The 25478-nt window shown below is 37.0% G+C and overlaps 1 pseudogene; it reads left to right on the top strand.

The window, feature by feature from the left end:
• Positions 1-661: 661 nt before the first annotated feature.
• On the top strand, positions 662-1250 carry LOC115506805 (annotated as a pseudogene).
• Positions 1251-25478: the final 24228 nt, after the last annotated feature.

The raw sequence follows: 25478 nt of genomic DNA, 5'->3' as shown, positions 1-25478 counted from the left end.
ACCCTAAATGGGTTAATGCAATTAAATGCACATAAAGACACATCATAATTAACCTTCAGAAATCTAAAGACTAAAAATCTCACAAAGAAAAATAAAACAGAGATAAATAATACATTATCCATAGAAAAACAATGATTCAAATGACGAGATTTCTAATCTGAAATCGTGGAGACCAAAAAAAAAAAAAAAAAAAATCCTTTGGGAATAGCCAGGTGGTGGTAACAAGGTTTACATGCTCTAAAATAATTGCTAATTAAAGTTCTTCAAACAGAAAGGAAATAAATAATTTATGTCAAGAATAAAGAAACAGCCCGTCACAAAATGAGGAAGGAAGGCTGGGAGGCAGGCCCATTGTGCCCCGAGCCAGCCTTGGTGTAGGGTTGGGAGGGGACATCTCCCCAGCCCTCTGTTCAGCCAGGGCTGCGCCTCTGAGCCCCCACACCCCCATCATTCCTACACAACCCCATTCCTGGAATCTTCACACTGAGTGTGGGATCCTGAAACCCTGCAACAAAATGGTGAAACCTAATGTGGCCATTCGAGGTGAAACATAATGTGACCATTTGGAGTCTTTGACACCCAAATCTCTCTCTCTCTCTCTCTCTCTCTCTCTCTCTCTCTCTCCCCTCCTTCTCATAATTCTCCTACCTCTCTCACTTTTTCTGACCAAGTGTGTCATCAGCCAGGACTTTCTCTCTAGATTCCTTCCAAAATACAACCACTGCCATCACCATCCTCTACAAGTAAAGCGTGGATACCAATCAGTGGAGTTTTGATATTGGAATTCAGATTGGCCATCAGTGATGCAATGTGTTGGTTTGGGTTAAAGAGTGCAGAAGAACTATTCTTAGAAAAAATTTGATCAGCTTCCTGTGTGGAAAATTTCCTCCACTATGAAACTCTAGAGCTCCCCAAAGACTTACTGTAGTTTCCTCTAACTGAGCTACTTCAATGGAAACTAGCTCATCTGTAGAGGCTGATTAGTAACCCTTCTGGGAAGCTTTAGCTCTGCATGGTCTTAGTGGTACAATGGCTAGTATAAACATGTGTTCAGGTACCCCTGGCTCTCTTACACATGGAGCAGTGGATGGAATGCTGGTCAAATGGACTACATGATCTCAATTTGAACACTTTCATATCAGAAGAAATGGCTCTCCATTTGGACAATGGTGGAACTGAAAGGATAACTTAGCCCAGTGTAGTGCTGTTAGTAAGACTCGCCAACTCACAAACACAACAGAATGATCTAAACTGCAAACATTTTCACACCCACCTTCAAGCTTGAAAGCCACTTGATCCCCAACATACACTATTATTGCAAAGGAAACATGAGGCCATCTTCCCTTGTTCACTGTTGAAGACAAGTGTATTCTATAGTGGTTGTCATAAAAGGAAGTTCTAGATATTTACACTAACTATGATAACTGGTAACTATGGCTTTCTTAGAACTATAAAGCTAGGGGCACCTGGTTGGCTCAGTTGGTTAAGCATGTGACTCTTGGTTTTGGTGCAGGTCATGATCTATTAGTGGATTCAAGCCCCACAACAGGCTCTGCACTGACAATGTGGAGCCTGCTTGGTATTCTTTCTCTTTCCCTCTCTCACTACTCCTCATTCACCATGTCTCTCAAAATAAATAAATAAACTTAAAAAAAAAACTATAATCCTAGCAGAGGACATCTGATACTGTGTAGTCATTAGCAAGATCATCATAGGCAACTATATATCCATTCCAAGGTTAACAGTGACTTTAACTATATTTATTTTCAAAGGGAAATGGAATATCAGATGTGTTTATTTGGTTATATAATGCCTTTGTTTATTTTCTTCTGTGTTATTATTTTGTTTCAACAGTATCACCAGGTTCCTTAAATTGACTTAAACCCACGATTTGGCTTCCTTGTCAAATCTGCAGGCTTCCATTTTTTGCAGCAGCACTGTACCATGCACCTGGTTTCTATATAGTCACAGGGTGAAACTTCTAATGATTGAATTGTGCCCTGTTTTTAGTTTTCCAAGAAGTTTCTATTTCTGGTGATTGTGTGATGTTGTAAGAAATGCTATGATGGTCATACAATTAATACTTAATATTTAATCAGTACACAGAATTTTATTGTATTACTTTTGTGTGTGTTAGGGTTCTAAAAGTAGCAATATTATTAAATTTCCCCCAGATTAACTTTGTAGGCTTAAAGTGCTCAGTTTTAAGACAAGTACTACTTCCTAATCAGGGTACTACACCTTATGGTAAATGTAAACATGCAGACTGCATTCAAGAATGACCTAAAGTAGAGAGGTCATGAACTTTGAGAATGGATTTCCTTTTTGGTTCAGTATTAGTAAGATGGAGCTAGAGGTGGGGGGGGGGTATGTATTCTATTCTTTCATGTCCAGTTCTACATTTTTTCATAGATGCCCTGCTTTTTTCAGTTTCCATTGGAATGGTGGAAGATAAAGGTTTTGCATCTGCTAATAATGTGATTACAACTTAAACAGTAACACCCAACCCTTCATTCCCTCTCCTAACAAATGCACTTTGGAATCTCATTCTGGAAAAAATGGAATTGTATAGAGGTTCTCTAGTTGTTAGGTAGACCTAAATAAAGGTTCTGAGCAGATTCCTTTTTTCAGTACATAGAAGATCTGTTATGGCTACAATGTTTTGGAGCATGTTTCATCATTAGTGCAGAGACCATGTCTGACTATCAGTACCTAAAACAGTGAAAATGTTTCCTTGCAAACGTGTAGTAGTATAGTTTCAGTTACTTCCTATTTTTCCCATTAAAAGACCATTGCAAATCAGTGTAAGGGTTTTTTCCATAAATTGCTCACAGCAGTTTGTTAAAGTTCACAATTCCTTCAGCTATTTAATGATATTGTCCTGCGAAGAAACTTTGCTAAGTTAACCATATTATTAATTGACTGGTTGGGTGGTGAATGGAATATTAGAAATGTATGAGCTGGAGTTCTGTATTCATTACAGATAAAACCTTTATTTTAAAAAGTTAATTCCATACTAAAAGTAGGAATGAAAGTGAGGTATTTCTAAAGTTTTGCAAAAGTGGATCTTTTTGTTTGTTTGTTTGTTTGTTTGTTTGAATATGATAGTTGGAAGAATTATAGCAATCTGTCACTTTACGTGAAACAGACAGCCTGTTTATTATGAATACTTTCAAGCTTCTCTTTGAAATATGCTCAGAAATTCATTTGGAATTATCTTTGTTTTTTCTATTGTTGAAAATTTGGATCCTGGAATTGGGGTTTGGTGGTGGGAACCATTGTTCACAAGTAGCCATAACTCCTCTTCCTAAAGGATTTTGAGATTGAGGAATACTTATTTAATATTCTCTTTATGCTTTAGTTCTAGTTCCTCCTTTTGAATTGAATAACATTTCTAAAAATTTTGGTTGTTTTTGTTTTAATTAGTGCTCTGATGCTTAATCTCAGTACTCTTTACTCTCAATTGACAAATTTTGATAAAATATGTGCCATTTTCTTTGGTAAGAGAAAGTAGGTCTTAATGTCTTCCAAAACATTATTTATATGCCTTACTGGCTCCATTAAACATTTTTAAAAACTTAAAAAAAAACTGAAGAAAGAATAACCTAAACAGTAATATACCCAGAAAAACTGTCTTTCAAAATGAAGGAAAACAAGACAATTCTAAATAAAAACCTAATAGAAATCATTAATTGAAATACTAGTATTCTCTAAAAAAAAGTGCTAAAAAGAGCTTTTTCAGATTAACTTAAATGAAATAAGACAGTAACTGGATCACAAAGGAAGAAGCAAAGAGCACCATTACAGTTAAATAAATATATAAATATAAAAGAAAGCATAAACATGTATTTCTTTATAGGACTTTTCTTCTACTCTATGATTTAAAGGAAAATTGCATAAAACATCTATTACCAATAATTACAAAACTCTGTTGGTAAGTTTATAATGTATAAAGATATAACATGTTAGGACAATGATTGAACACAAGAAGGGAATGGGGATATACTGAAACAAGGTTTTTATATACTACTGAAATAAAATTGACATGTACTAAATTGTTTTAAGGTAAGTTGTTAGCTGAAATCTGCAAGGAAACCACTATGAAAATAAATCTAAAACTGAAGTGAATTAAACAGCAAAGGAATTGAAATGGTATTCAATAAGTTGTCTATGTAACACAGATAAAGAAAGAAATGGATGATTAAAAGTCAAAAGACTTTAAAAAAACAAACAGCAAAATTAGCAGCTCCATAATTGCATTATATGCATTAAATATAAATTGATTAAACACTTTAATAACAAAAGATGGTAGAGTGAATTAAAATAAACAATTATATACAAACATATTCTATCTACAGAGGTACACATTAGATTCAAAGACACAAACACGTTGAAAGTAAAAGGAAGTTAAGATGCAAACAGTAATTAAAAGGGAGCTGGAAAGGCTCTACTAATATCAGAAAAAATAGATTTTAGGTATCAATTGCTATTAAAGATAAATTATATTATATACCATTTATTTATTTTTTTAATTTTTTTTAATGTTTATTTATTTTTGAGACAGAGAGAGACAGAGCATGAACGGGGGAGGGGCAGAGAGAGAGGGAGACAGAATCGGAAGCAGGCTCCAGGCTCTGAGCCATCAGCCCAGAGCCCGATGCGGGGCTCGAACTCACGGACCGCGAGATCGTGACCTGAGCTGAAGTCGGACGCTTAACCGACTGAGCCACCCAGGCGCCCCTATTATATACCATTTAAAAAGTAATTTAATCAGTGAAAAATAGGAATTAAAAGCATATATGCACCTAAAAATACAGCTCTGAAATACGTGAGATGAAACTGACAGAAGTCAAAAGAGAAATAGACAATTCAACAATAACAGTTGGAGACCTCAAAAGCTTATTTTCAATAATGGATAAAACAACATGGCAGAAGATCAAAAATAATATTCAACACTATAAACCAACTAAATCAAATAAAAATAATTGAATAACCCATTTAATGACAGCAGAATATATATTCTTCATAAATAAACATGGAATGTTCATCAAGATAGAACATATATTAAACCATACAACCCTCAAAAACTTTAAAATGATTGATATCACATAAAGTATATTTTCTGACCACAACGAAATTAAATTAGAAATGCATACAAGGAAGTGATGTCAGCAAAATGGTTATAGGGATTTCTAGCATCTGTCTCTCTCTAGAAACATCAATTTGAATAATTATTCACGGATGATAATACATTCACAAGGACCAATGATTCCAGTGAGATATTACAATACCTGAATGAAGCACAGAGCTAATAAAAGACACATTGAGGGGTGCCTGGGTGGCTCAGTCCATTAAGCGTCCAACTTTGGTTCAGGTCATGATCTCACAGCCTGAGAGAGACTGTGGTGTCAGCACAGAGCCTGTTTCAGATCCTCTGTCCCTTTCTCTCTCTGCTTCCTCCATGCTTATGTTCTCTCTCTCCCTCTTAAAATCAAATAAATAAACATAAAAAAAGAAAAGACACATTGAGGAAAGTAGGAATGGTAGATTCACACTACTTGCCCCACACTTCCACCAAGACCCTTGGCAGGCCAGTGAAGAAAGAGACACTCCATGGGGGAAGGAGAGTGAAGTGATGTCCAACTTCACCATGGATGCCACAGTACCAGGCCAATTCCTTCAGTCTCAGGTGGTTCCCTGAATGTGTCTACAAAACCAAGCTTCCAGCTCACTCCACTGTCTGCTGACTTCTTCAGCCTCAGGCAACTCCTGAAGCCCTAGGCAGCATTTTTGACACTTGGCACCCAGTGGGATCCTAAAAATCCAAGCCCATAGTTTCCATGATGTCTGCCAGCTCCAGTAACCCCAACAAATTTTCATGGCAACAGGCTCCTGGCAGGCTACTATGAACTTAAGGCCCCTGGCTGTCTTCAACACCAGCTGGCTTCAGTGACCTCAGGCATCCTCCACAGTTCCTGATAGTTTTCTTGACCACAGAGTCCCAGAAAGCCCCCACAAACTCAAGTTTCCAACTGAACCAGGCAACAGGAAACTCCACTGGCATCACTTAGCTCCCACAGCCCCAGGAAGATTCCCTGGTACCAAGTTCCTTGTGGGATTTAGAAAACCCAGGTCTCTGATCCATCCCAGTTCCTGATATTTCATGAAGCCCTAGGCAGGTCCTGTGGCCCAGGCTTTCAACAGGCTCCTGTAAGCCCAGTCTTCTGCCATAGCCAAGTGCTAGGCAGCTCCCATGACCTAGGGTGCATCCTATGGTTCAGGCTCACAATAACCCCCCATAAACCCATTCCAGTAATATACCCTGCAGACTCAGACACTGGGCTCACTCCATGTAATTGATGGTCCTCAACATGTAATTGACTCCTGTGGACCCAGGATCCAGCATCAGCCACACAGAAACAGGGTCCATGCCCATCACAACAGACTCAAGATCAGGGCCTGTCCTCACTGAATCTACACTTCAGCCATACCCCTTAGGCCCAGACACCAGACTCATTCCCATGTACCCAAATACCCACTCTGAATATCTGCTGATCCAGACACCAGACTTGCAGGCTCAAAGACATAAGTAGCAAGGCCAACCATGGACACCACCAAATAGCCCAATTAGAATCTCTGGACAGGCTGACTGGTGAAGAATTTTGTCTGTCAAGGCCAGTCTATAAAGACTGGGAGAAGTGCCTACACCCTCAAATAACAGACACCAACACAAGGCAACAGGATCATGAATAATCAAAGAAACATAAAAGTTAGCAGAAGGAAGTATCAAAGATGAGAGTACAATAAATGAAATAGAGGTAAAAAAAATCCACAAAAACCCAATACAAGATAAATAGAAGAAACTAAGAGTGTTTTTTTGTAAAGAAACAGAATTGATGACATTTTAGGTAGAATAAATAAGGAAAAAGATTGAAGACCCAAATAGATATAATCAGAAATTAAATTGACACCACAGAAATACAAAGACTCATAAAAGACTACAATGAATACACCAACAAATTGCACCACCTAAAAGAAGTGAATAAATTCCTACATAAATGCAACCTACAAGATAGAATCATAGGAAATAGAAAATCTAAAGATAACAATAACAAGTAAGATGATAGAATCTTTAATCAATAACCTACCAACACAGAAAAAACCCGGACTATATGGTTTCATGGGTGAATTCCACAAAACATGTAAAATAAAATTAATAACAATCCTTCTAAAACTCTTCCAAAAAAGTGAAAGGGAGGGAACACCCCCAAACTCATTTTATGAGGCCAGCATTATCTGATATCAAAGCGAGATAAGGATTCTAAAAAGTATAGGCCAATATACCTGATGAAAATGTTTTCAAAAATTCTCAACCATATACTAGCAAACTGAAATCAACAGCACATTAAAAGGATCATACACCATGATAAAGTGGAATTTATTCCTGGAACGCAAGTATGATTCAACATACACAAGTATGATTCAACATACACAAAGCAATAAATCTGATATATTACATTAACAGAATGAAAAAATATGATCATTTCAAATTGATACAGAAATATTACCTGATAAAATTCAACATCTGTTCATGATTTAAAAAAAAAAACTCTCAATAAATTCTTCTGGTGGGAATGTACCTCAAATACCACGAAATAAGGAAAGTAGCTCACCATATATGACAAACCCATAGGTAAAATAATACTAAGTTGTGAAAGACTGAAGCTTTGCTTCTAAGATTAGCAACAAGACAAGGGTGACCACTCTCATTATCCCTGATCATCTTAGCACTGGAAGTCTTAGCTAGAGCAATCAGAAATTTAATAAGTAAACAAATAAATAAATAAATAGCATCTAATTGGAGAAGAAATGAAAATTGTAGATGATATGATCTTATGTATAGAAAATCCTAAGGATTCCAAAAAAAAAAAATGTTAGAACTAATCAAGAAACTCAGTAAAGCTGTAGCATGCAAATAAACATACAAAATTAGTTTCATTTCTAGATATTAAGAACAAATCAGAAATAGAAATAAAGAAAACAATCTCATTTACAATAGCATTAAATTATTGAATACTTGATATAGAGAATTGAATATAAGATGGTGGTGTATGAGGACACTGGGCTCACCTTGTCCTGCTGATCACTTAGATTGTACCCACATCTGCCTAAATAACCCAGAAAACCACCAGAAGACTAGCAGAACGGACTCTCTGGAGCCAAGGGTAGACAAGAGGCCCACAGAAGAGGGTAGGAAGGGCAAAGAGGTGGTGCATGCTACAAACACTGGCTGAGGGAGCCAGGGCGGTGGAGGGGCAGCCCAACCAGCAAGGCAGAGCCCCCTAAGTCTGGCATGCAAAAGCAGAGGGGCTCGATTCCATGAGTTCTGACAGCCAGAAGGACTTAACAACTAGAAAGTTAAAAGTCAACAGCTCTGCTTTTGGAGAGTGAGGATGGTGAGAGGACACCAGGAGGGAGAGTTGTTGAGCTCCAGAAGGCAGAGCTCAGCTTGATACGGGACAAAGGCACTGGCAACTGCCATTTTCCTCTCCCATCCTCCAGCTGAAATACCAAAGGGAACCAGTTCCCGTTACCAAACTTGTTTGCATGGCACAAACACCCAACACTGTGCTTCTGTGGATCCATCTCTCCTATGGGTCAGTCTCCCTCCTGGTACTGCAGGGCCCCTCCCTCAGGGGACCACCAATGGTAAAGTGAGCTAAGGCTCCCCTCCCGCCCCTTTGCACCTTGCAGATCCACCCCCTCTAATGTGTCAGATGCCATCAAAGCAGCAACACAAGCCTGGAAGTGTGCAAGTAGCCCAGACAGGAGCCACACCACTCCACAGTGAATCTTGCCCCTGGGAGAGAGGAAGATAAGGTACACACCAGTCTGACTGCAGCCCCACCCACCAACACAAGTTACTCCAGACAGCACAGGGGAAGTGCCCTGCAGTTTGGAGCCACCCCAGGGACTACCCAAAATGACAAAACAGAAGAATTCTCCATAAAAGAAACTCCAGGAAGTAGTGAAAGCTAACAAATTGATCAAAACCGACTTAAGCAATATAATGGAACAAGAATTTAGAATAGTAGTCAAAAAATTAATAGCTGGGCTTGAAAAAAGCATAAAGAACAGCAGAGAATCTATGGCTACAGAGATCAAGGAACTAAAAAATAGTCATGAGGACATAAAAAATGCTACAAACGAGGTGCAAAATAAAATGGAGGTGACCATAGAACGGATTAAAGAGGAAGAGTAGAGAATAGGTGAATTAGAAAATAAAATTATGGAAAAAGAGGAAGCTGAGAAAAAGAGATATAAAAAAATCCACAAGTATGAGAGGAGAATTAGAGAACTAAGTGATGCAATCAAACAGAACAATATCCATATCATAGGAATTCCAGAAGAAGAAGAGAGAGAAAGGGGCTGAAGGTGTATTTGAACAAATCATAGCTGAGAACTTCCCTGCTCTAGGGAATGTAAAACACATTGAAATCCAAGAGGCACAGAGAACTCCCTTCAGACGTAACTCGAATCGATCTTCTGCACGACATATCATAGTGAAACTGGCAAAATGCAAGGATAAAGAGAAAATTCTGAAAGCAGCTAGGGATAAACAGGCTCTAACTTATAAAGGTAGACCCATAAGAGTAGTAGCTGACCTATCTACTGAAACTTGGCAGGCCAGAAAAGAATGGCAGGAAATCTTCAATGTGATGAGCAGAAAAAAATATGCAACTGAGAATCCTTTATCTAGCAAGTTTGTCATTCAGAATAGAAGGAAAGATAAAGGTTTTTGCAAACAAACAAAAACTGAAGGAATTCATGACCACTAAACCAGCCCTACAAGAGATCCTAAAGGGGATTCTGTGAGTAAAATGTTTCAAGGACCACAAAGTACCAGAGACATCACTACAAGCAGGAAACCTACAGACCTCACAATGACTCTAAACCCATATCTTTCAATAAAAACACTGAATGTAAATGGAATAAATGCTCCAACCAAAAGACATAGGGTATCAGAATGGATTAAAAAAAAAAAAACAAGACCCATATATTTTCTGTCTACAAGAGACACATTTTAGACCGTAGGACACCTTCAGATTGAAAGTGAGAGGATGAGGGACTATCTATCATTGTGCTGAAAGTCAAAAGAAAGCTGGAGTAGCCATACTTATATCAGATAAACTAGACTTTAAATTATAGCCTGTAACAAGAGGTGAAGAAGGACATTATATAATACTTACAGGGTTTATCCATCAGGAAGAGCTAACAATTATAAATGTCTATGTATTGAATATGGGAGCCTCCAAACAAATAAAACAATTAGGGGCGCCTGGGTGACTCAGTCTGTTAAGTGTGCCACTAAGGCTCAGGTCATGATCTCGCAGTCCGTGAGTTTAAGCCCCGTGTCTGGCTCTGTGCTGACAGCTCAGAGCCTGGGGCTTGTTTCAGACTCTCTCCCTCTCTCTCTGACCCTTCCCCATTCATGTTCCATCTCTCTCTGTCTCAAAAAAATAAACGTTAATTTTTTTAAAAAATTAATCACAAACATAAGCAACCTTATTGATAAGAATGTGGTAATTGCATTAATTGCATTTTATACTCCACTTAAAGCAATGGATAGAACATCTAGACACAGGAACAATAAAAAAACAAGGGCCCTGAATGATTCATTGAATCAGATGGACTGATATATTTAGAACTCTGCATCCCAAAGCAACAGAATATACTTTCTTCTTGAGTGCACATGGAACATTCTACAAGACAGATGACATACTGGGTCACAAAACACCACTTCAAAAAGTACAAAAGAATTGAGATCATAACATGCACATGTTCAGGCCACAATGCTATGAAACTTGAAATCAACCACAGGAAAAAGTCTGGAAAATCTCCAAAAGCATGGAGGTTAAGAACACCCTACTAAATAATGAATGGGTCAACCAGGCAATTAGAGAAGAAATTTAAAAATATATGGAAAAAATGTAAATGGAAAGACAACAATCCAAATGCTTTGGGACGCAGTGAAGGCAGTCCTGAGAGGAAAATACATTGCAATCGAGGCCTATCTCCAAAAACAAGAAAAATCCCAAATACAAAATCTAACAGCACACCTAAAGGAAATAGAAGCAGAACAGCAAAGGCATCCCAAACCCAGTAGAAGAGAAATAATAAAGATCAGAGCACAAATAGATAATACAGAATCTAAAAAACTGTAGAGCACATCAACAAAACCAAGAGTGGGTTTTTTGAAAAAATAAACAAAATTGGTAAACCTCTAGCCAGGCTTCTCAAAAAGAAAAGGGAGATGACCCTAATAGATAAAATCATGAATGAAAATGCAATTATGGCAACTAATCCCTCAGAAATACAATAAATTATCACAGAACACTAGGAAAAATTATATGCCAACAAACTGGACAACCTCGAAGTAATGGACAAATTCCTAAGCACCCACACACCTCCAAAACTCACACAGGAAGAAATAGAAAACTTGATCAGACCCATAACCAGGGAAGAAATTGAATCAATTACAAAAATCTCCCAACAAATAAGTGTACAGGACCACATGGGTTCCCTGGGGAATTGTATTGAACATTTAAAGCAGAGATAATACCTAATCTTCTCAAGCTGTTCCCAAAAATAGAAATAGAAAGAAAACTTCCAGAATCACTCTAAGAAGCCAGCAGTACTTTGATTCCCAAACCAGGAAGAGACCCAGCCAAAAAAGAGAGCTACAGGCCAATATCCCTGATGAATATGGATGCAAAAATTCTCAACAAGATACTAGGAAAACAAATTCAACAGCATATAAACAGAATTATGCAACATGATCAAGTGGGATTCATTCCTGGGATGTAGGGCTGGTTCAACATTCACAAATCAATCATCACATTGATATATCACATTAACAAAAGAAAAGATAGGAACCATATGATCCTGTCAATTGATGCAGAAAAAGCATTGGACAAAATTCAGCATCGTTTCTTAATAAAAACCCTCGATTAAGTCAGGATAGAAGGAACATACTTAAACATCATCAAGCCATTTTGAAAAGCCCACAGCTAATATCATCCTCAATAGGGAAAAACTGGGAGCTTTCCCTCTGAGATCAGGAACGTCACAGGGATGTCCATTCTCACCGCTGTTGTGTAACATAGTGTTGGAAGTGCTAGCATCAGCAATCAGACATCAAAAGGAAATCAAAGGCATCAAAACCGGCAAAGGTGAAATCACGGTTTCACTTTTTGCAGATGACATGATATTGTACATGCGAAACCTGATAGACCCCACCAAAAGTCTGGTAGAACTGATACATGAATTCAGCAAAGTCGCAGGATACAAAATTAATGTACAGAAATCAGTTGCATTCTTATACACCAATAACGAAGCAACAGAAAGACAAATAAAGACACTTATCCCATTCACAATTGCACCAAGAATCATAAAATATCCAGGAATAAACCTAACCAAATATGTAGAAGGTCTGTATGCTGAAAACTATACAAAGCTTATGAAGGTAATTGAAGAAGATATAAAGAAATGGAAAAACATTCCTTGCTCATGGATGGGAAGAATAAATATTGTTAAAATGTCAATACTACCCAAAGCTATCTACACATTCAATGCAATCCCAATCAAAATTGCACCAGAACTCTTCTCAAAGCTAGAATAAGCAATCCTAAAATTCATCTGGAACCACAAAAGACCCCAAATAGCCAAAGTAATATTGAAGAAAAAGACCAAAGCAGGAGGCATGACAATCCCAGACTTTAGCCTCTACTACAAAGGTGTAATCACCCAGACAGTACGGTATTGGCACAAAAACAGACACATAGACCAATGGAATAGAATAGAGACTCCAGAATTGGACCCACAAACGTATGGCCAACTCATCTTTGACAAATCAGGAAAGAATACCCAGTGGAAAAAAGACAGTCTCTTTAACAAATGATGCTGGGAGAACTGGACAGAAACATGAAGAAGAATGAATCTAGACCACTTTCTCACACCATTCACAAAAATAAACTCAAAATGGATAAAGGACCTGAATATGAGACAGGAAACCATCAAAACCCTAGAGGAGAAAGCAGGAAAAGACCTCTCTGACCTCAGCCGTAGCAATCTCTTACGTGACACATCCCCAAAGGCAAGGGAATTAAAAGCAAAAGTGAATTACTGGGACCTTACGAAGATAAAAAGCTTCTGCACAGCAAAGGATACAACCAACAAAACTAAAAGGCAACCAACGGAATGGGAAAAGATATTTGGAAATGACATATCAGACAAAGGGCTAGTATCCAAAATCTATAAAGAGCTCACCAAACTCCACACCTGAAAATCAAATAACCCAGTGAAGAAATGGGAAGAAAACATGAATAGACACTTCTCTAAAGAAGACATCCGGATGGCCAACAGGCACATGAAAAGATGCTCAACGTCACTCCTCATCAGGGAAATACAAATCAAAACCACACTCAGATATCACCTCACGCCAGTCAGAGTGGCCAAAATGAACAAATCAGGAGACTATAGATGCTGGCGAGGATGTGGAGATACAGGAACCCTCTTGCACTGTTGGTGGGAATGCAAATTGGTGCAGCCACTCTGGAAAACAGTGTGGAGTTTCCTCAAACAATTAAAAATAGACGTACCCTATGACCCAGCAATAGCACTGCTAGGAATTTACCCAAGGGATACAGGAGTACTGATGCGTAGGGGCACTTGTACCCCAATGTTTATAGCAGCACTCTCAACAATAGCCAAATTATGGAAAGAGCCTAAATGTCCATCAACTGATGAATGGATAAAGAAATTATGGTTTATATACACAATGGAGTACTACGTGGCAAGGAGAAAGAATGAAATATGGCCCTTTGTGGCAACGTGGATGGAACTGGAGAGTGTGATGCTAAGTGAAATAAGCCACACAGAGAAAGACAGACACCATATGTTTTTACTCTTATGTGGATCATGAGAAACTTAACAGAAACCCATGGGGGTGGGGAAGGGGAAAAAAAGAGGTTAGAGTGGGAGAGAGCCAAAGCATAAGAGACTCTTAGAAACTGAGAACAAACTGAGGGTTGATGGGGCGTGGGAGGGAGGGGAGGATGGGTGATGGGTATTAAGGAGGGCACCTTTTGGGATGATCACTGGGTGTTGTATGGAAACCAATTTGACAATAAATTTCATATATTGAAAAGTAAAAAAAAAATGAAAAAAAAAGAAATTGTGGTTTATATACACAATGGAATACTACTTGTCACTGAGAAAGAATGAAATATGACCTTTTGTAGCAATGTGGATGGAACCGGAGAGTGTTTTGCTAAGTGAAATAAGGCATACGGAGAAAGACTGATACCATATATTTTCACTCTTATGTGGATCCTGAGGAACTTAACAGAAGGCCATGAGGGATAAGAAGGAAAAAAAAAAAGTTAGAGAGGGAGAGAGCCAAACCGTAAGAGACTCTTAAAACCTGAGAATAAACTGAGGGTTGATGAGGAGTGGGATAAAAGGTAGGGTGGGTGATGGGCATTGAGGAGGGCACCTGTTGGTAGCAGCACTGGGTGTTGTATGGAAACAAATTTATCAATAAGTTTCATAATAAAAAATAATAAAATAAAATATTAAATACTTAGGAATAAATTTAATCAAGGAGTTTTAAAATCTATATACTAAATCTTTGATGAAATTAATTGAAAAAGACACAAATGGAAATATATCCCATGTCCATGGATCATAAGTATTAATAGTATTAAATATATTAAAACACCCATAGTTAGCAAAATCATTTTATATTCATTTCTATGTCTATCAAAATTCCAATGTCATTTTTTACAAAAATAGAAAAAAAATTTCCAAAATTTCATATGGAACCACAAAAATATTCTCAAATTCACAATGCTCCTTAGATAGAACAAAGCAGGAGCCATCAGAGTTGCCAATTTCAAACAATGTTAATCAAAATAATATGGTACATGCATTTAAACTGACACATAAACAAATGGGCCAAGTTAAAAGCCACGAAATAAACCTATGTATCTACAGTCAACTAGTATTCGTGGACATGGCCAAGAAAACATGCCGAAGAAGAGTGTCTCTTCAATAAATGGTGAAGGGAAAATTGGATATTCACATGGAAAAGAGTGAAATTTGACCTCATATCACTCACAAGAACAATTGAATTGAAATGGATTAAACTATGAAATGTAAGACCTCCAGCCACATAAATAGAAGAAACACAGGAAATAAACTCCTTGACCTTAGTCCTGGCAATGGTTTTATGGATATGACACTAAATCCATAAGCAACAAAAGCAAAAATGAACATTGGGACTACATTAAACGAACAACACTCTGCATAAGCCACCATGGAAAACAATGTGGAAGTTCTCAAAACTTTAAAAATAAAACTACTCTACTATCTAGTAATGGCACTACTGGGTATTTATCCAATAATAGAAAAACACTAATTCAAAAAGTTATATGAACCTGTATATTTACTGCAGCATTATTTACAATAGCCAAATTATGAAAGAAGCCCAAGTGTCCATAGACATATAAATGGATAAAGAAGATGTGATACACACACACATGCACACACACACAGTGGAATATTATTTAGCCATAAAAAGGATAAAATCTTTCCATTTGTAACAACATGGATAGAGCTGGAGAGTATAATGATAAGCAAAAAAGTCAGAGAAAGACAAACACAATATTATTTCATTCATGTGGAATTTAAGAACCAAGACAAATTAACAAATTAAAAAAGAAAGACAAACCAAGAAACAGACTGCTAACTACAGAGAACAAACTGATGGTTACCAAAGGGTTGATGGGTGGATGGGTTAAATAAATAATGGGGATTAAAGAGTACAGTTATCACAGTGAGCACTGAGCAATGTATAAAATTGTTAAATCACTATATTGTACACCTGAAAATAATATAACACTGTATGTTAACTATACTGGAATTCACATTAAAAACTTAATAAAATAAAATAAAATAAAACATTCCACACAGCAAAATAAATAGCCAATAAAATCTAAAGGAACCTACAGAATATGAGAAAATAGTTGCAATACTTATGTATGGTGAGGGATTAATACCCAAAATACATGATTAATTCATACAACTCAATAGCAAAAAAAGTGAAAAATCCAACTAACACATTGAGAAAAGAATTAAAAAAAAAAAAACTTTCCTAAGGAAGACATAAATGGCCAAGGGGTATATGAAGAGATGTTCAACATTAGTAATTATCAGAGAAATGCAACTCAATGCCACAATTAGACATTACCTCCCAGGTGTTTGAATGGCTATTGTGAAAAGGTAAATGATAACAAGTGTCAGTGAGGATATGGAGAAAAGGAAATCTTGTGCACTGTAAATTGGTAGATGTACATTGATACACCACTATGAAAGCAATATGGAGTTTCCTCCAAAGGAAAAAAAAAACTACCATAAAATAAGTCAGAGAAAGACAGATACCATATGATCTCATATATATGTAAAGTCTATAAACATACACACACACACACACACACACAAATTCATAAATATAAGGAAGAGATTAGTGGTTGTTCAGAGGAATGTGGTGGGCAAAATGTGTGAATTCAAAAGGTACAAATATCCAGTTATAAATAAGTCATAGTGCTGTAATGTACAGCATAGTGACTATAGTTAATAATACTGCATTACATACTTGAAAGTTACTAGGAGGGTAAATTTTAAAAGTTCTCATTAAAAGAAAAATTGTAACTATATACAATGATGGATATTACTAGACTTATTGTGCTGGTCATCTCACAATATATACAAATACCAAGTCATTATACACCTGACATATAAACTGGCACATAGACTAATAGACAAAATCTGTCTATCTCTATATCTATCATTTATCATCTATCATCTATCTATATCTATCTAGTGACATGTTGCTCATCCACAAAGAAGAAGGGAACCCTACCATTTGTGACAAATGAATGGTACTTTGGGACATTAGGCTAAGTAAAATGTATCTAATAGAGAAAGACAAATAATGTATGTTCTCACTTTTGGTGCAATCTGTAAAAGCTAAGGAGGCAGAAACAGAGTGTAGAATTGTGGTTGCTGAAAGCTGGGGGATGGGCAAAATGGGAATAGGTTGGTCAAAAGGTATAAACTTCCATCTCTAAGATGAATAAGTTGTGGGAATCTATGTACAACATGTGTCTACAATCAACAGTCTACAATCAACTGCATTATATACTTCAAAGTTCTTATGAGAGTTAACCTTAAATATTATCACTATATACAGTATACACACTATGTACACTATATACACAAAATATACACAATTATTTAAGGGGATGGAGAATTTAAGTTTATTGTGTTAATTATATTTAACACATCATATACCTTACATAGTTTACATATATGTCAATATTATGTTAATAAATATAGAAAAAAACACAAAAACCCCTAACAATATGGAAAAAAAAAACATGAGGAGTAAAGGTGGAAATCACAGCATGAATCTCCACTACTATAAATGTGAAATATATTATTAGGTTCAAGTGGAAAGATTTGGACTATATCAGCTTTTCTATAAAAACATAGACATCATAGATTTTGGATACTAGCCCTCACCAAACTCCACACCCAAAAAACAAATAACCCAGTGAAGAAATGGGCAGAAAACATGAATAGACACTTCTCTAAAGAAGACATCCGGATGGCCAACAGGCACATGAAAAGATGTTCAGCGTCGCTCCTTATCAGGGAAATACAAATCAAAACCACACTCAGGTATCACCTCACGCCAGTCAGAGTGGCCAAAATGAACAAATCAGGAGACTATAGATGCTGGAGAGGATGTGGAGAAACGGGAACCCTCTTGCACTGTTGGTGGGAATGCAAATTGGTGCAGCCGCTCTGGAAAGCAGTGTGGAGGTTCCTCAGAAAATTAAAAATAGACCTACCCTATGACCCAGCAATAGCACTGCTAGGAATTTACCCAAGGGATACAGGAGTACTGATGCATAGGGGCACTTGTACCCCAATGTTCATAGCGGCACTCTCAACAATAGCCAAATTATGGAAAGAGCCTAAATGTCCATCAACTGATGAATGGATAAAGAAATTGTGGTTTATATACACAATGGAATACTACGTGGCAATGAGAAAAAATGAAATAGGGCCTTTTGTAGCAATGTGGATGGAACTGGAGAGTGTGATGCTAAGTGAAATAAGCCATACAGACAAAGACAGATACCATATGTTTTCACTCTTATGTGGATCCTGAGAAACTTAACAGGAACCCATGGGGGAGGGGAAGGAACAAAAAAAAAAAGAGGTTAGAGTGGGAGAGAGCCAAAGCATAAGAGACTGTTAAAAACTGAGAACAAACTGAGGGTTGATGGGGGGTGGGAGGGAGGGGAGGGTGGGTGATGGGTATTGAAGAGGGCACCTTTTGGGATGAGCACTGAGTGTTGTATGGAAACCAATTTGACAATAAATTTCATATATAAAATTAAAAAAAAGTTAAAAAAAACATAGACATCAAAAGATATAATTTTACATTGATTTTGTATTTAGATTTTACATTTATATTTAAAAGAAACAAAAAACTGACAGATGAATCTTTCTGGAGAATAACTGTTTAAATTCATCTACTTAAAATGGTGGTTGAAATTTCATAATATATAAGGGAAAATGTTTGATTGGATATTCATCTTCAGTAAGAATAATAAGCTATACATTTATACTTTATCTGAGTAAAGTTGAGGCACAATATTACATTGGTTTCAGGAGCACAATACAGTGATTCAATTTCCCTATGCATTACACTATGTTCACCACAAGTGTAGTTAACATTTGTCACCATACATTATTACAAGGTATTACAAAGTATTGCTGTACCTTTGTAGACATAGTCTCTGAAATGACACTAATTTCAGGATACTCAAAATGTCACTGTGGTCTAACAGTCAGAATAGGGAATTACTGAAGTCAGGTGATCAATGGAACTTCAGCTTAGATCTAGCTCACAGTGGGTTCAATAGGTCCCTGAACCAATCCTGTGGTTATTTTCCAAGTTCTTGAATGTACAATTGGAATAGACATACTCAGTAACTGGCAGAATCTCCGCGTTGGTTCCTTGACTTGTGGAGTAGGAAAACCCAAGTGGAAGCCACTAGAACTGCCTCTACCTACAAAAATGGTAAACCAAAAGGAATATCACATTCTTGGAAGGATTGAAGAGTTTAGTGTCACCACCAAGGACTTGAAAAATGTAGGGAGTATGATTCCCACCACATCTCTGTTTAATTCATCAGTTTAGTCTGTGAAGATAAGAGATGGATCTTGGTGATCCAAAGCCATGTTTGCTTGAGTATCTCTTGGTCTAGAAAAAGGCTTTTTCTTGATATCTGCTAGTAAAGGTCACTGGAATCAGTTTTCTTTCAGCTGTCAAGGTCAGCAATATACCTTTACTGCCCTTTCTCAGGGGTGTAGAAACTCCAGCTCTGTCATAATTTAGTCCAAAAGGACTTTGTTCACCTTTCCCTTGGACAAAATTAGGATGTCATGCTGGTCCATTACTTTGATATTATGCTGATTGGATTTGGTAAGTAGGAAGAAAAAACTACTCTAGGCATATCAGCAAGAATTTTACATGTCAGAAAGTGGGCAATAAATTCCACAAATAACTAAAGCTTTCTACTTCAATAAAACTCATAGGGATCTAGTGGGATTGGGCATGTTGAGATAGTCCTTCTAAAGTAAAGGATATATAGCTATATCTGGTCCCTACTACCACCACACACACACACACACACACACACACACACACACAAAGATACATCTAATTGCCCTGTGGAATTCTGGAAGCAACATATTCCATATTTGAGCATGCTACCCTAGCCCACTTACTGAGTGACCCAAAAAGTTTCCAGTTTTGAGTGAGGCCCAGAAAAAGAGAAGGCTCTGCAACAAGCTCACACTACCATACAAGCTGCTCTTCCACTTAAGTTATGCAACCCGATAGATCAGATGGTGAATAAACTGACAGAGGAAGGTAGAGACACTATGTGAACCCTTTTGGAAGCTTCTATAGCTGAATCACAGTAATGATATTGAAATTTGAACCAAAGCTCTGTCATCTTCTGTGGATAAATACTGTTCTTTTGAGAAGCACATTTTGTTTTGCTATCAGGATTTAGTAAAGACTGAATACTGCACCATGGACCACCAAGTTACCATGCAATCTAAACTGCCAATCATAAATTTGAGCCATAACTTTGGGCATGCGCAGAGGCATCATATTATCAAATAAAAGTGGTATATAAAAGACCAAGCACTAACAGGTCCTAAAGCCACAAGTTGCATGGGGAAGGCCTAAATACCCATGACCCTGCTACATTACTTCAGAATTGCTTTTTCACTGTTGGTGGGAATGCAAATGGTTGCAGAAACTCTGGAAAACAGTATGGAGGTTCCTCAAAAAATTAAAAATAGAATTACCCAATGACCCAGCAATTGCACTACTAGGTATACAAAAGGATATAAAAATGGTGATTAAAATGCGCACATGCACCCTAATGTTTATAGCAGTGCTATGGACAATAACCAAATTACAGAAAGAGCCCAAATGTCCACCGATGATAAATGGAGAAATAAGATGTGATATATATACACAAAATGGGATATTATTTGGCAACCAGAAATAGTGACACCTTGCCATTTGCAACAATGTGGATGGAATTAGAGTGTATTATGCTAAGTGAAATAAGTCAGTCAGAGAAAGATAAATATATTATTTTACTCATATGTGAAATATAAGAAACAAAATAGATGAACATAGGGGAAGGGAAGAAAAAATAAGATAAAAAAAGAGAAGGGGGCAAGCCAGAAGAGACTCTTAAATACAGAGAACAAACTGATGGTTGCTGGTGAGTGGGGGATTGGCTAAATGGGTGATGGGCATTAAGGAGGGCACTTGTTGGGATGAGCACTCTAAAAAAAGTTAGAGAGGGAAGGAGCCAAACCATAAGAGACTCTTAAAAACTGAGAATAAACTGAGGGTTGATGGGGGGTGGGAAGGAGGGGAAAGTGGGTGATGGATAATGAGGAGGGCACCTGTTGGGATGAGCACTGGGTGTTGTATGGAAACCAATTTGACAATAAATTTCATATTAAAAAATTAAAAAAAAAAAGGAGGGCACTTGTTGGGATGAGCACTTGATCTTATATGTAAGTGATGAATCACTGGGTTCTACTCCTGAAACCTATAATACACTGTATGTTAAATAAATAGAATGTACATAAATTTATTTAAAAAAAAGAATTTTCTATAACCAGTTGACTAAAGAGAAAACTCAGGTCTAGTTTACAGATGCAGGTCTGCATATGTAGGCTCCACCCAAAATGAACAGCTGCAGCACTATACAACTTTTCTGAGATATCTCCTAAAGGATTATAGTAAAATTAAACCCTATCCATGGGCAGAACTCAAACAGTGAACCCGGTTATTCATTTTCGTCAGAAGGGAAAGTGGCCAGAAGTATGACTGTATATCTATTCATATCCTGTGGTCAATGGTTTTGATGAATAGTCAAGGACTCAGAAAAAAAAAACATAATTGGAAAATTGGTGGCACTGAGGTATGGTGAAGAGATACCTAGATATAACTCTCTAAAAGGTAAAGAATGTGAAGATATTAGAGTCTCATATGTATATTTCCTGAAAGATGACCTCAGAAAAGGAAGGTTTTAATAATCAAAGAGATAGGGGCGCCTGGGTGGCGCAGTCGGTTAAGCGTCCGACTTCAGCCAGGTCACGATCTCGCGGTCCGTGAGTTCGAGCCCCGCGTCGGGCTCTGGGCTGATGGCTCAGAGCCTGGAGCCTGTTTCCGATTCTGTGTCTCCCTCTCTCTCTGCCCCTCGCCCGTTCATGCTCTGTCTCTCTCTGTCCCAAAAATAAATAAACGTTGAAAAAAAAAATTAAAAAAAAATAATCAAAGAGATAGGACAACAAATTTTGTGGATACCATTCAACTTCTTTCACCAGCCGCACACGTCATGGCTCAATAAGCTCATAAAGTGCCCATGGTGGCAGGGATTGAGATTATGCCTGGGCTTAACAACATGTGTTTTCGGTCACTAAGGCTGACCTGACTGGCACTGAGTGCCCAATATTCAAGCAACAGGAACCACTAATGACTACTTTATATGGCAGTATTATTAGAGGTGATCTGCCAGCTAGCTGGTAGCAGGGTTATATTGGACAACTTATTTAATGGATGAGTAAAACAGACTTCTCGAGAAGACACTTTGGATATGGATTTTCCCTCCCTGCTTGCAATGTTTCTGTCAATACTATCATCTTTGGACTCACAGAAAACCTAATACACTGTCATTTTATTTACACAGCATTGCTTCTTAGCAAGGAACTCACATTACAACAAAATTAAATAGAACAATGAGTCCATTCTCATGGAATTCACTGTTGTTAACGATGTTTCCCATCATTTTAATGCAGTTGGTTGGATGACATTTTGAAGTCTCAATCACAGCACCAGCTAAGTGACAAGATATTGCAAGGTTGGGACTGTGTGCTCCAGGAAGCTGTAGGTGTTCTGATTCAGTTTCCTGCCAGTTTCCTCCACAGCCAAGATTATAGGTCTACCAAGCAAAGGCTTTTTTCACTATTACTTGCAGTAATACACTAGCAAAAAATTTACCTTCCATCCCTGAAATTTTAAGCACTTCTGGTTGACTTGGAGATTTTACTTCCAAAGAGAAGAATGCTTCCAGAAGAAGACACAACAATGATACACTGAACTGAAATTTCAGGCTTTCACTCGGCCACTTTCAACTCCTTACGTCTCTGAATCAAGATGCAAAAAGAAAAATACTGTATGAATAGAAAAATGGATCCTAATTACCAAAGAAAATTGGGTTGTTAATACACAATTCAAGTAAGGAAGAGTATATGGGGCTGGGAGACAGTGTGTCTTTATTATAGGAGATACCTTACAGAGTATCATGTCTTGTGAGTAAAGTCAATGGAAGACTATAACAATAAAACACAGATAGGACTCCTAAAGGCCTAGAACATTCAAGAATATAATTTTGAGTTCTCTACAATCAAAGAACCATGAAAATATGGAGTGCTTCCCTAAGAAAAGGGGAATATAAAATGGATATTGGAAGAAGGTAGTTAAAAATACCAGTTTTAATCTAAGCAAAAAATCAACAAAGAAACAATGGCTTTGAATGACACACTGGACCAGATGGACTTACCAGACATACAGAACATTTCATCCTACAGCAGCAGAATACACATTCTTGTCAAGTACACATGGAACATTCTCCAGAATAGATCACATATTGGGCCACAAATCAGCCCTCAAAAAGTACAAAAATATTGAGATCATACCATGCATATTTTCAGACAATAATGCTATGAAACATGAAGGCAACCACAAGGTTGATACTTGGAAAGACCAAGGAACATCCTACTAAATAATGAATGGGCTAACCAGAAAATTAAAGAACAAATAAAAAATATATTGAAATAAATGAAACTGATAACAAGACAGTACAAAACCTGTGAGATGCAGCAAAAGTAGTCATAAGAGGGAAGTACATAGTACTTCAAGAAACAAACAAAAAAAAATATCTCAAGTACAAAAGTTAACTTTACACCTGAAGGAGCTATAAAACGAAGAACAAATAAAGCCTAAATCCAGCAGAAGAACAAAATAATAAAGATTACAGCAGAAATAAACAATAAAAGCTGACAGATGAATCTTTCTGGAGAATAATTGTTTAAATTCATCTACTTAAAATGGTGGTTGAAATTTTACAAATATAAGGGAAAATGTTTGATTAGAGATTCATCCTGAATAAGAATAATAAGCTATACATGTATTTTTTTATTTGAATAAAGTTGAGGCACAATGTTACATTAGTTTCAGGAGCACAATACAGTGATTCAATTTCCCTATTCATTACACTATGTTCCCCACAAGTGTAGCTAACATTTGTCACCATACAACATTATTACAAGGTATTACAAAGTATTGCTGTACCATTTATATTTATGACTTATTCATTTCATAACTGGAAACCTTTATACCCCAAACTTCATCACCTATTTTTCTCATCCCCCCACCTCCTCCCCTTTGGCAACTATCAATTTAGTCTCTATATTTATAAGTCTATTCTACCTTTTGTTTGTGTATTCATTTGTTTTCTTTTTCAGATTTCACATATCAGAGAAATAAAATAATATTTGTCTTTATCTGACTTATTTCACTTAATGCAGTACCCTCTAGGGGCATCCCTTTTGTTATAAATGGTGAGACCCTGTCCTTTATTATGGTGGCATAATATTCCATGAAACTGTGTGTGTGTGTGTGTGTGTGTGTGTGTGTTGTGTGTAGGTATATGTGTGTATATATACGTATGTGTGTATGTGTATATATTTTTATTTACTTTTATTTATTTTATTTATTATTTATTTAATTTATTTTTTAATTTTTAAAATTTGTTCATCTATTGGTGAATACTAAGGTTGCCTCAATATCTTTGCTATTGTAAATAATGCTTCAATAAACACAGAAGTCCATACATGTTTTCAAATTAGTGTTTTCATTTTTTTTTAATTTTGTAATGTTTTATTTATTTTTGAGAGACAGAGACAGGGCATGTGTGTGGGGAGTGCAGAGAGAGAGACGGAGACACAGAATCCAAATCAGGCTCCATGTTCGGAGCTGTCAGTACAGTGCTTGTTGTGGGGTTCGAACCCACGAGCCGTGAGATCATGACCTGAGCTGAAGTCAGACGCCCAACCAAGTGGACCATCCAGGCGTCCCAATGTTTTCATTTTCTTCTGGGAAATACCTAGTCGTGGAATTATTGGATCACATGGAAGTTCTATTTTTAATTTTTTGAGGAACTTCTATACTGTTTTCCATAGTGGCTGTATAAATTTACATTCCCACCAGCAGTGCATGAAAGTTCCTTTTTTTCTCCACATCATCACCAACACTTATTTCTTCTCTTTTTGAGTTTAGTCATTCTGAGAGGTGTGAGTTGTTATCTTATTGTGGTTTTGATTTGCATTTCGCTGATGATGAGTGATGTTGATCTTTTCATGTGTCTATTGGCCATTTGCAGGTCTTTGAAGAAATGTCTACGCATGTCTTCCTCCCAGTGTTTAAATGGATTATTTGTGGGGTTTTTTTGGTTTTGGTTTTGGTTTTGGTTTTGAGTTGTACAGTTATTTCTATATGTTGGATATTAACCCCTTATCAGATATATCACTTGCAAGTATATTCTGTTGTTCAATAGGTTTCATTTTTATTTTATTGTTTCTTTCACTGCGAAAAAGCTTTTTATTTTTATATAGTACTGATAGTTGAGTTTTGCTTTTGCTTCCTTTGCCTGAGGAGACATACCTAGAAAAATGTTGCT

The sequence above is a fragment of the Lynx canadensis genome, chromosome X (genome assembly GCF_007474595.2).
Source record: "Lynx canadensis isolate LIC74 chromosome X, mLynCan4.pri.v2, whole genome shotgun sequence".
In the NCBI taxonomy this organism is placed as follows: Eukaryota; Metazoa; Chordata; class Mammalia; order Carnivora; family Felidae; genus Lynx; species Lynx canadensis.
Note: the sequence above shows the minus strand (reverse complement) of the source record. Positions and strands in the feature narration are given on the sequence as shown.